Genomic DNA, 13,961 nt, shown 5'->3' on the forward strand with positions numbered 1-13,961 from the left:
CTTCTGGCCACTTAGCCCTTTTTTCCTCTTTTGGGAGGGTTGGGGGGGGGAGGTTTTCCCTCTTTCTTCATTTTATGAGGATCTTTTATTTATTGTACCTGAGTACCTAACATGGCATCTTGGCCGGGACTCAGTTTAGATAAGTGAGTTAGGATGAAGGGGGGGGTGTTGGAATATAATCCTAACATCTACATTTATTTTTTAGCCTAAGTATCCTTGACTTATCCACATGCACTAAAAATCATGTTCACACTTGGTTTTTGGTAAACTAGCTTGGTGGACCAACTTTCCCTTGTTTTTTGCCTTTAAAGGCTTAATATTATGGAAATATTGGTCCAACCACTTTCCTAAACCATTTAGACATCTAAGTGCATGTTCACACCTAACCACACCTCATCCACTTGAGTTATTTGAGGATTGGCGCCCCACATGAAGATTCCCCCTTAAATCAAGGGATTTGGTCCCCCAGACCATTTTAGCATGTTTTAAAGTTGCCTTCCTTGGGAAATGCACCCCTCCTCATGCTTTCCTTGTGGCTGATAGTTTTCATAGGTTGTCTTGAGTCATTGTTCCTATTTTAGGCCTCCCCTTAGCTTTTCTTAGCCTTTTCTAGTTTTTTACTAGTTTTTTCCTAGTTTTCTAGATTCGGCAATTTCTATATAACCACCTCCCTTTGGGATTAAAGGTTTGGTTGCTCATGTATTACTATTGTTCATTAATTTAATACATTGATTTTATGGAGCAAATTCTTTCTCTCCTCTCTTGAATATGAGCAAATTACTTGTGTTTAATTTAACCAGAATTCTTCCCGGATGCGGGTGTTCAATCAGCGTGAGGGTATGAAGGTGGTGTTTCACATGGGCAGGTGTTAGCCCATGCACGCCATGAGGTACCATGCAGATCAAGTGAGCTGGTCTCACGCAGGGTTTTTAATGTGGTTCTTTTACTCCTCCATCTACCTCTTGGTAAATTGTGCAATGGCGCTTCAAAATGTTTGTGCTCCCGCGGCCTCCTCGCATTCCTCTGCGGTTTCTTGGCATTCCTCGGTGGCCTCTTCACATCCCTCTGCTGCCACTTCGCACTCCTCTGAGGTGCTATTGGTAGCTCAGGGGCATTCACTCTCTGTGCCCAAGTCCGTCTCCGTCTCAGGCTTGAGAGTGTTTCACAGGAATTTCGCTCCAGTTCAACGGGCTCACGTTCTGGTTAGTTGCTCCCCTCCGTGTATTTGTGCGCTGGTCAATCCACTGTATATTGCAATGCCGAGAGAGCATCCAAGAATGGGTAGCAGACGCGGAGGCTCCCGTGGACGCGCCACCTCACAGAGGTCTGCCCCCATCTCCCCCTCCTCCTCGGTTGAGTTGGCACCTGAGCAAAATCGCCCTCAAGTTTCCAGAGCTGGAAGAGGCAGAGGTCACGGGCGTGGAAGGTTGGTTGAATGTGAGCATGCGGCGCATCCAACAGTCCGCTATCGTATCCCCTGCACTCTTGCCAATTCCACTTTCTTAGTCTCTGTTACTATAGAAAATTGTGCAAATCTCAGCGGCCAGGCAGCAGCACATCAGGCAATTCCGCCAGAACAAGGGACAGCGCCTCCAATTGATACTCAACGCCCGGTCACGGGAAGCTCCTCCTTGGCGACTCAAGCCGCCCCTGCTGGTCCAAGCGAGCCTGCTCAGGGAGTCCCAACCGGCTCGGTGGTCCTTCGCTCAGACTCGGAAGACTCTTTGCAATTTGGGTGCAGGGTAGTGGAGGAACCCTACACTACGGATGACGACTGATCTTGTATGGCACTCTGCTCTCGGCAGCCTAAGAAGTAGGCGCATTACTCTGTTTTTGAAACTCGCAATTCTGCCTGTGTCAGGTCATAGTATGTGTCTATATGTCTCTGTGTCGACTGTTTGGATCTATGTCTATTTGTCCTTGTTCAGCGCTGTACAACAGTGCAATGGTTGTTTGTCTCAGCTTGTCCCTGTTTCGCAATATTTAGAGTCTTAGGAGAAGATGTAACAGATGGAAGTCCACCATTTTTGGAAGGTGTTCAGCTGTGCTAATTGTCAATCTCATGGCAAGATTTTCAAGGCTACGGCCTTGCTGTAACATTTTGAATCTTTTTGTATAATAATAGACGTAGACAGATTGAGAAAAAAAAAATTAACCAGAATTCTAGATCTATCGGAGTTTCTGCAGGAATTCTACACTTCCTTTGCTTCTTGCAGCAACATAGCTATTGGAATTGCTAATTGGATAGGGAAGACAGTAGCCTTGCCATATACTAGATCCAAAGGAGATTTCCCAGTGCATATTTTGGGTGTTACACAGTTAGCCCATAGAGAAAACTTTAGTTCAGAGTCCCAATTCCGTTTATTTTCAATGATGGTCTTCTTTAGAATTCTCACCATAGTTTTATTTAAAGACTCAGCCAAGCCATTCCCTTGAGGGTAGTATGTAGTGGAGTGCCCAATAATGATGTTGAATTTGTGGAAGAAGTTGGTGAACTTGGAATATTTAAATACCTGTGCATTATCAGTGATGGTTTTAAGCATTAGCAGTGATGGTTTTAAAAGGACACCCAAAGCGGGACATTATGTTCTCCTCCATGAAGTTTATCACCATTGAATCAATAGCATTCCTAGCTGGGATAACCTCTATCCACTTGGTAAACTAGTCAGTGGCTATTAAAATCCACTTGTGTTGGTCACTGGAAGGTGGGTTGATTTCTCCAATGAAGTCTAATCCCCACTGTCTAAAGGGTTCCTCTATATGCATAGGAATCAAGAGGAGAAGAGAAAACTTTTGTCTTTCAGAAAAAAACTGGCATTTTTGGCATGACCTGACTTGAGAATAAACATCTCCAAACAGCGTGGGCCAGTAAAATCCTCCCTTGAGGATTTTGTGTGTTGTGGCCTTCCAACTATAGTGTCCTCCACACACTTCCCCATCGAAAAGCTCAATCACTTCATGGGTTTCTCCCTCAACGACACATAACAACAATACCCCCACCAGGTCCTTCCAATAGAGCAGTCCATTAGATATAATGTATCATTATCAGACTCCAATATTTAGATCTATCTAGTCCCAATGGGCATATTAGGAATAAGAGATAATGAACAATGTTCTTATACCTGGACGATCCCTCATATTTGGAATATATGTTTTGCTCAGTCATTTTTATTCTGTTCTGTTCATCCTCGGGGTTGCCCTCCTCTGTGATCAGGCTTATTCCTAGAGCTTGCAGTTGGATTCGGACAAAATCTTGGCAAACCCCTCACCTTTGATGAGCTTGGTAGGCTTGATTTCCAGCTCATATTCCTGTATTTTAGCTATCCATCTGCCCCTCTTCCCTTCGTTGTCTCCCTGCACCATAATGTCTTTGATTGTTGTCGTTGGGACAAACACTGTGATTTTGTATAGCAGCACATACATATGAAACGAATTCAATGCCTTGACCAATGCATAAGCTCGTTTCTCCAATATATCATACTTTAGCTCAGTGTCCCTTAGGACTTGGCTAAAAAAGGCAATAGGCTGCTCGTAACCATATTTATTTTTTTGTAACAGCACAGCAACAATGGTATGTGGAGAGGAGAAAGAAAAGATGTGAAAGGGCACTGAATAATCAGGGTTGGCTAGCACTGGGGCCTCAGCCAAAGCTTGCTTGATCCTAGTGAAATAATCACGGGGGGCGAAGATCCACTTAACTTCATTCTCCTTCTTGAGCATATATGTGATACCTCTAACTATCTCAGCATAGTTGGGCATGAATTGCCTTAAAAAATTTATCCTCCCCAAAAAGGCTTGGACTTATTTCTTATCTCTGGGCAAGGGATTTAGGCTGATGGCTTTGACTTGTTCATGATCAATATTTACTCCTACTTGTGCTACTATATTCCCAAAAAGCTTCCCCTTACTCAGGGAAAACTGAGACTTCTTCAGATTCAGAGAGAGACCATACCTTATGCACTTCTCGAAGACAAGCTTTAAATGGAGGATATGCTCTTCATTAGTCTTAATCAACGTAAACTTTGAAACGGGAACTGATACTGTTACCCGTTTCGTAGAGATAGCAAAAAATTGACCCGATTTTGAAAAGGGGCGATGCAGAACACACATATTTTTTTTAGAGCATAGTTTTTGGCACTTTAAATAACCGATACGATTACCCATTTCATAGGGGTAGTAAAAACGTGACCCGATTTTGAAAAGTGGTAATGTAGAATACACTTCTTTTTTTCGAAACATATTTTTGACACTTTAAATTTTCTTATGTATCAAATATAAATATTTGTTTTTAAATGTTAGTGATTTTCATACTGATTTTTAAACATGTAGATGCAACGTGTTGATGCAGCATACCTTTTTTTTAGAGGACTTATTTTTCACACTTTAAAATTTATTATGTCCAATTTTTTTTAAATTATGATTACTTAACAAATTTTCAAGTTTTTTTATTTTTCTTTTTTTTTTTTAATGTTGATTAGTTAAAAAAAACAAATATAAAAATATACATAAAAAAAGACAAACAAAAAAAAATATGTTAAAATAAAAAAAAATCTCATAAACCATAAAAGAATTTGGAAAAAAACAAAAAATTAAAAATGTATATCTATAAAGTTAAGCAAGTAAAAATAGAAAGATTAAAAAAACATTAACAAAAACTAGGGAAAAAAAAAAAAACAAACAAACTAGATTAAACAAAAATAGAAAATTAACAAAAAAAAAAATTAAAAACTAGTAAAATTAGTATTAAAAACATTTAGAAAAAAACTAAAAAAACAAAAATAAGCTCAAATTAAAAAAAAACAAACAAACAAAAACAAAAAAGCAATATATATATATGAAAATTTTAAAAAATATGTCTTTTCCAATTAAAAAAAAAAAAAATTAAAAACATTTTAAACTTATAAAAAAAAATGTATTTTCGATTTAAAAAAATAATAATAATAATAAATTTTTTATTAAATTTTAATTATTTATTTAAAAACAAACCAATAAATATAATTTTTTTTAAACCAATTTTTTTTTTTTATTTAAAAAAAAATTATTAAACCATTTTAATAAAAATTATTAAACATATTTAATAAACAAAATATTTTTAATAATTTTTAATAAACATATTTAATAATTTAATAAACATATTTAAATAAATTTTTAATAAACACATTTTTGATAAACGCATTTTTAATAAACATATTTATAATGAAATATTTAATAATTAAAAAAAAAAAAAAAAAAAATTATTAAACAATTTTAAATTTTTTTTATTAAAAAAAAAATTAAAAAATTAATTAATGCCCATGGCCGCGCCACCACCGGGCGGCGGGCGGGCCGTTGGGTGATTCCCGGAATCGCCCAACGGCCCACCCACCGCCCGGTGGTGGCACGGCCATGGGCATTAAAAAAAAATAAAATTGTTTATTAAAAAATAATAATAATTAAATTGCTTAGAAAAAAAATTTCAAATAAAAAAACAAAATTTCTTTTAAAAAAAAATTATATTTAAAATTTGTTTGTTGGTTTGTTTTTTAATAAATAATGAAAATTTATTATAAAGAAATTATTATTATTATTATTATTATTTTTAAAATCAAAAACACATTTTTTATAACTTTAAAATGTTTGTTAATTTTTTTTTTTAATTGGAAAAGACATATATTTTTAAAATTTTCTTTCTTTCTTTCTTCTTCTTCTTCTTCTTCTTCTTCTTTTAATTTGAGCTTATTTTTGTTTTTTTAATATTTTCTAAATGTTTTTAATATTAATTTTACTAGTTTTTAATTTTATTTTTTTTTGTTAATTTTCTATTTTTGTTTAATCTAATTTGTTTTTAATTTTTTTTTTTTCTTAGTTTTTGTTAATGCTTTTTTTAATCTTTCTATTTTTACTTAATTTTATATAGATAAATTTTTTAATTTTTTTTTTTTGCTCCAATTTCTTTTATGGTTTATGAAATAATTTTTTTTAAACATTTTTTTTTTTTTTTGTCTCTTTTATATATATATATATATATATATATATATATATATATATATACATTTATTTTTTTAAGTAATCAACATTTTAATCTTAATTGCACCAGTTTTTAATTTCTTTTTGTTAATTTTCCCTTTTTTTTTAAATATAGTTTGTTTTTAATTTTCAATTTTTTTTTTGAGTTTTTTATTTTATGTTTTGTTTTTAGTATATATTTTTATTTATGTTTTGTTATTATTATTATTTTTTTTCATTGTTTTAATTTTTTTTTATTTTTTATTTTTATTTTATGTTTTCATTATTTTTTTGAAATTTTAATGTTTTTCGGGGTCAAAATAAAATATTTTACGCTATTATTTCGAAATGTTGAAATTTTATCCTTGAAAAAAAAATTGTTATCCCAGCGTCAACACTTTTCATTTTGAGGGTGTTTTTTGTACAAAATTTACCATTGACCAAAAAAAAAAAAAAAAAACATTATTCGAACATCAACACTTTGTTTTGAGGGTGTTTTTTAGACAACTTTTGCACAAAAAAAATGGTTTTCACCACCATTTTTAAAACATGTTAAAAATTTACCCTAAAAAAAAAGGTGTTATTCCAGCATCAACACTTTTCGTTTTTAGCACTGTTTTTTGATGTTTTTTTGGGGTTTTTTTGCCAAAGTTCCCGTTTTGAGTTTATAGTTCCTGTTTCAAAGTTTACATTGATCTTAGAAAACACTGTGATGTCGTCTAAGTAAACTACCACAAATTTATCTTGCTCGCCCACAAAAGCTATGTCCATAGCTCTCTGGAATTTGACTCCTGCATTTATCAACCCAAATGGCATGTGGGTGTACATGAAAGTTCCCCATGGGGTGGTGAAAGCAGTCTTTTTTTGGTCCTCTGGGTGGATCGCCACTTGGTTATATCCTGAGAATCCATCCATCATGGCCATTCTGGCCACACCCACTACCTTCTACAATATATTATCCATCTTGGGCAGAGGGTAGTTTTCCTTTAGGGATTCCCTGTTTAAATTTCGAAAGACCATGCACAACCTTATCTCTTCATTCTTCTTCCAGACAGGGACCAAATTAGCCACCCACTCAGAATATCTTAGAGGGACTATGATTTTGGCCTGCAACAACTTCCTTACCTCCTTTTCAATGGAGGGGAGTAAGAGTGGGTTTATTGGTACGAGTTTTTTTTTACATGGCTTTATCCCACTCTTCAGAGGAATCTTATGTTGAATAATATTTGTGTCAAATGGTTTCAAATCATTATAAGACCAAGCAAATACATCTTTGTAAGTTTTGAATCAATCTAAATACCTCTGTCTATATTACGAGGTGACTTTGGACAACCTGATCTTTTGGGGTTCCTTCTCTGATCCGATGTTGCAGTCTTCGACTTGCTTATCCTTCTCTGGGGCTATTGGCTTGGATATTATGTCATATTTATTGAAAAGTCTTTCTAGTGGAACAAGTTCACGAGGGATGGTGTTCCCTTTTAGTTGCAAATTTTTTTGCCCAACCACTGTGTCTTTCCAGAGTGTGGCTTCTTGTTATGTTTCTTCTTCTTCATGATCGATGGTGGAGTGGGCAAACTCCCCAACGACTTCTATGAATCTTCTTACTTTCTCATCATCTTCGAATACCTGCCAGTGTTTGACATTATCTGGTATTGAAGACCTGTGTCTGACTTCTATCTCATATCTAAGGAGTGGATTCTGTGGGGGGGCTGAAAGTGCTTGCAGCTACCACAAGAGAGTCAGCCATCATGTTTTCTTCCCTGGGCAGAAACTGGATGTTAAAGCCCAGGAAGAAACTGTCGATTAAGTCCCACACGTCATTTCGATACGTCCTCAGCCTGGGGTGTTTAGCTTTGAATTGGTCTCAGATCTGCTTCGTGACTAACTTAGAATCCCCATAGACCGATAGGCATTCAATGTTTATCTTTCTCACTATTTGTAACCCCAGGAGAAATGCCTCATACTCCGCTACATTGTTATTCGCCTCAAATTCGAGCTTGAAAGAGAGGGGTATCATGCTTCCTTCCGAAGATACCAACAATGTTCCAGCTCCGTTCCCATCTTTTAAGTTTTCTCCATCGAAGTATAACCTCCATACCTCATTTTCATTTAAATGTTGGTATTTAAACTGCCTTATCAAGTGAAAATATGCTTCTTCTCAAATGTTCTCATCTTCCTCTAAGAATAAGTAGGAGATGTCACTATCTTTCCCATGTACTATGGATTTATCTGAGCCTTTAGCTGGGGTCACGATTTTCACAAACCGGGATTCTATGTACAACCTTCTTTTCTCACCTCCAAAAGTGGGAATGGTGGCATAAGTAAGATCTAGCTTGATAGAGCCACCCACCTTGGAACCCCAAGATCTAGATAAGAGCATTCCAAAGCAAGGAGGTATTTCTGCCACCACTATATCCATGACCACACTCTTCACTGGGATCTGAGCCAAGTTTACCACCAGATCCTTTATCATGCCTAAGCACTTGACTCTCTTGGAGTCAAAGGAGTATAAGTATTTGTATGGTTTGGTGATCTCCAAACCCAGTTATTCCATTACTGATAATGGCATGAGGTTGTGTGAAGCTCCTGAATCCAGCATGCAGTTATGCAGCAAAAGGTCATGGATCACCAAAGTCACATAAAACGGTGCAGTAGAGGGATCCAACTCTTCCACATGTGGCCCAAAAACAACCATTGGCCTCTCCTCCTAGAGGTTCAAACTATCATGGGATGGTGTTGAGCCAGTTGGGTGCATGAATTTGGAGACTTGAGCTTTGTAATGAGGTTTCTTTAAAATCTCAGTCAGAGGAACAAGAATTTTTACCTTTTCCAGCTCCTTCTAGAGATTGAACGTATGTTGGGCCTTTTCTGCATCTCCATGCTCTATTCCTTCTCCCTTCCCACTGGCAGTTGTCAGTGGAGAAGGTGCCTCTTTTTTTGTGTGTCCCTTAGGACCATTTCTCTCTTTATTTGCAGAGACTCCTGCCTTGGGTGGGTCAGGATGTAGCTTACCCTTTCCTTTGTCTGGGGCTGGAGGAACCACTTGGGGAGAATCTTCCCCTTTTTGTTCTAATTCTCTCGTCCTCTTGTTACAAGATCTAATATTATACTTGATTTTTGGTTGTGTTTGCATGAACTCTGCAAATTGTCTACAATAATAATCCATATCTTCTTCCTCTGCTATTGCTTCTCTGTGATGACTGGCCTCCTCGTGGGCCATATTTTCATGTTCCTCTTCAGCAAAACCATCATATATATTTCCCTGCATCTCCTGAGTATCTAATGATTGTTCATCGGGACTATATTCCAAGTATAAGGGGTGAGGAATCTGATCCAGTTTCTCCTTTCTTTCCCTTCGAAGTAGTTGTAGTGGAGGCCTTCTATATTGTTGGTTATAGCCCCGATTGTTAACTTGAGCATTCTGATTGGAGAGATTCTTGTTCTCAATTTCGAGCTTCCCAACCTCTTTTGATAAGATCTTGATGACTTTATCTATATCATCCCACTTTGGGTCTGATGACTCTCCAACTCAACCAGAGGAGGATGCCTCTTCTTTTCCTCTTTTGGGTTCAGCAGGTTCTTGCTTTGCCCTCAACTTCCCTGTCGAGGCTAAATTTTCTTCCACTTCGAGAGCATCGATCTGAAGTTGGCCCAGAGTGGTAGATTTCCTTTCTCTTAGGGTAAAACCAACATCGGAGTTAAAGGCTCCCAAGAAAACCACACGAGCTGCAGCTGGGGGAGGCTTTATGTCAGTCGGCATGCTATTGAACTGCTTATTGAAGATTTTGATAAATTTTGTAGTATCTTCCTTCAGCGTTTTCCTTATTTCATTGAACTTAGTGAGGAGGTACTCATGGTTCCTCTTTTCTCCCCATTTCTAGGTGAAAGAGCTTTCAATTTTCTTTCTTCATTTGATCATCCATGATACCCTGAGCTTCCCACACGGCCTTCATGACAAACCAAAACTGGTTCGGATCTTCATTTCCTACACCCTTGAACACAGGTAGATTTACGAAGTTTGCCATGTTGAACGGTGATGGAGGTGGCAGCGGTGTGGGTGACGGGGTAAGTGGTGGAGGTGAGGATGGAGGCGGTGTAGATGGATGAGGTGAGGATGGTGGTAGTGTAGATATTCACGAGAACCCCTGTCTTATCAACTGAATAGCGCTCAGTGGGGAAGCCTGTGCTACTCCTTCATTGGCACTCAGAGGAGGCTCAATCAGCAGGCTATATTTAGGACCTTTTCTTCCTCTATCCTTGAAATTCCTTCCACTTCACGTAGCCCCAAACATCAAGTTAACTGAATTACCCGCTTTTCACACAAGAGCATCTTAATCCAAGTATTTAATGATTTCAAATACTTACCTCGCAACCCCTTGAAGAAGCGGTGCTCTGCTTCGATGTAACTGATCGAAGTATCGACCACGAACTCTGTCACAAACCCTCCTATGATACAGTTGAGCCAATGATTGACAATGCATGCAATCTTATCTTCAGAGGCTTCCAATTTCCGCACTAACTCCGGGGTTCAGACAATTAGACCGCCAAGCCTCCACCTCCCTTGGCTGTCTACCAACTTCACAGTCCACTCGTATAATTCAACTAAGAAGGAACATAAGAATATTTTGTGTATCTCTATGTACAGATATTTGTCCAACCATTGTTCTTTCGTCAATCATAAATTCCTGTTTTATTACGTCATGAATTCGTGGATTTTTCTATCCAACCAGTCTTCAATCTCTTTCTTATTTAGATTCCAATGATGTGAGATCACACATCTTGTTATGTAGATCCCAGTCCCAGAAACAGAACCATTTGTTGGCTTGATGGGCCCTGACCCAGGTTCAGCGTTAAGCAGCCAAGCAAATCCCTACACCACTAGCCCTTTCGGCATCAATCCGCAGAGTGTAGACTAAAGTCTCACCCAAAGCAGTATGGGGGGATACAGGAACCAAGTTTCCGCACCCTGAGATGGTTTTTGATGTCAATGATTTTCCCCAACCTTCCTTCATGCAGATCGATAAGCCATTTAGGGCTTATCAAAGTACTTCTCTTATTCGTCCTGGAGGCCTCTGTGAAAGCCTCTGATCCTCCTTCGTGTACCCTAAATAAATAGATCAGGCACTTGCGCGCTCCTGTAATTACTCTTACTTCTGTATCTACTCATATTTTCTTAAGTATCAGTTAACTTCAACATGCATTAAGGTTATCTTTCGCGTAAACATATATCTCTAATTATGGTCATGTAACACAGAGAAACATATATATTCGCACATCATAGTAGCATTAAAACATGAACCCAGTGTTCAACATAACATAATCACATGCAATGAGCAGAAGTAAAGTACAGAGGTAATTTCAAAATACTCCTCTTTATTATTGATTCAAATATCCAGTACAAACTCTGACTACCCTGCGCACACAGCTGCAGGGGTCTGCGCACACAGCTGCGGACTTCTACCCTAGCCCTCTGTGCACTCAGCTGCAAAGCCTCTTCCTACGCTAAGACTCTTCCCTCTTAGATCTCATAGACCCATGCATAAAACATAACAAGACTCCACTGAACTGAACTACCTTAGACTCTTCTAAGACTCTTCGCTCTTAGCTCTCATAGACCCATGCATAAAACATAACAAGACTCCACTGAACTGAACTACCTTAGACTCTTCTAAGACTCCCTTTTTAAACATTCCCATGGTCCGTGGACCATGGGTAGATATTTAAAGCCGACATGCTTTTACAAAAAAGAAGGGCGAAAACCCTTTATTGACTCTTGACATCTTCGCGCTCCCCGACTACAAAATGTGGAGACTTTACACAAAACTTGGGATTTTAACCCCAAAGTTGACCCCATGGGGCCCGTTCCTAACAGGCCCCCAACACAAATCTGGTGACTCACCCTCAAGTCACTCTACTGGCGCGGAGATCTTGTCGCAAAGACCTCCCAACTCCATCTATATGACTACAACTTCGGCGGTGCACAGTGTTGACGCCTGCTTCATCTGTTCGACCAGCTACTCCGTCGCTGGCCCTACACCATCTGCCTGTACCTTCTGCTGCATTCCCTACAGACTAGCTAGTTTTCCTTCGATGGTGGCTATGAGCGCATAAGATTCATCAAGCCAAGTCCCTATTCTGGCCTTGAGGACGCTCTCTTTGCATTGCGCTGCATCCACCTACTCCTTTAGCACCTTTGCCTCCTATAGTTTTGCTAGCCTCTGCGTAAGGGTGACAGTGTGCATAATTTCTTTGACTTCATCATATCTCTACTGCAACTCCCAGGCCTCCATTTCCAACCTTTGCAAGGTGGGATCCTCCTGCAAATTTCCTGCTCGAAGAGTGTTGTGCATTCCTTCACTATACTATCTACAATGGCTACTGCATCTCTGACAGCGACCTCACACTGCTCCTTGACCTCTGGCGAAGTCGAGAGCTGGTCCCTCAATGCTAGTTCTGTGATCTTAAGGTTCAATTCCAACTAAACCTTGGAACTCCGCCTTGAACTCCACATACTCTTCCAGCTGATCATAAATGGTCGGCGACAACCATGACTTGTGGTTGATGGCCATGTGAATATTCATCTCCATCAAGATCCAAAATACATTGTTGTCCTTGACCCTTTGGGGGTCCTTTGTAGCCCAAAGCAAAGTGAACTTCGTTGCTTCTGGTAGGTCCTGCACGACCGAAGGAAACTAACTATCCTCTGGTAACTCCCACGCGACCAACAGTATGGATAGAAGCAGCCATGCATAGGGAAACATCTTGCTTTGATCCTGCGCCTCTATATAGTTAACAAGAAACTTACTGCAGAGGTAGCACACCTAGTTGAACTGTACGCCCTCCGCGCACTATGCCACTAAAGACACTACTGGTGCTGGAACTTCATCTGCGTGATACTTCCGCATAATCCTACCTACCAAGATCTGAGCAGCTACCTTGACCGCAGGGTTGGTTATGCTAGTGATGGAGTAGTCACCTTTGCGAGCTTAAATTTATCCTTCATTGCTTCGGCGAGGTCGCACTCACCTGCCTTTCCTTCATACGTGATGGTCGGATTTTCTCCTATGCACGGCAGCCAAGTGATCCTATGGATCAACATGTCAGTGATCAATATCGACTCCTCTAGCCAAATGCACCCATCGTGCACCAAGCATAGTAGCTGCTTGATCACTATCATGGTTATGGGCATGCGGTTTTAATGTGGTACCTATAGCATGTTTAACAGACCAGCCTTATCCACCCCTTTTACCCATTTCCTTGGCTCCAGCTTGGTCACACCAGAGTATTTGTAGAAGACGCAGTTCATGAGTTGATTTGTGGCTAAGTGGGGAAGTGCTCTGTATCAGCCAAATCCCAATCCTCCAATTTTAATAGGGGGACGTGCCCTAGGCGCAATCCTTCAAAGGCGATTTTGTCTGGCAGCAAGGGTGTATGTAGCGCGACCTTGTTTTCATCAATGTCCCTTGGAACCTTTGTCTTGCCTCTGCATGGAGGAATGTACTCGGGCAACTTAGAGATAGGGTCGAACCCCTCAACGTCAACATCCTCTTCCCCCATGTCAATGTCTTCCTCATCCATATGGATCTCCTCAACATCCTCTTCAAGTTCAAGGTCAATTAGCTTTCCCTTCTCCTACACGATGGGCTTGTCCTTCTGCGAGTGCCTTCTGGGTGATGCGCGCACCAGTTGTGGCACTTTCTGCTTATCTTTATTTGATTTTGGACCCTCTTGGGTCGGCGTAGGCCTCGGCCTGGGCGTCCTCGGTGATTTAGGCACTTCTGTCAGTACTTCGACGCTCTCAACCTCTGGGGCAGCTTCCTCAACTGCCATTGCTACTTTTGGGGCAGTTCCCTCAGCTGCCATTGCTTCTCCTGCACTCACAGTTTCTGCGGGCGCCGACATAATACTGGAAAATAACTCCTGCGACTCTTTTGGCAACCTCTCAAACACTGAACTCACTATTAAAGCTTCAAATC

The sequence above is a fragment of the Pinus tabuliformis genome, chromosome 9 (genome assembly GCF_031772625.1).
Source record: "Pinus tabuliformis cultivar Carrire ecotype Pingquan chromosome 9, CPIR1, whole genome shotgun sequence".
In the NCBI taxonomy this organism is placed as follows: Eukaryota; Viridiplantae; Streptophyta; class Pinopsida; order Pinales; family Pinaceae; genus Pinus; species Pinus tabuliformis.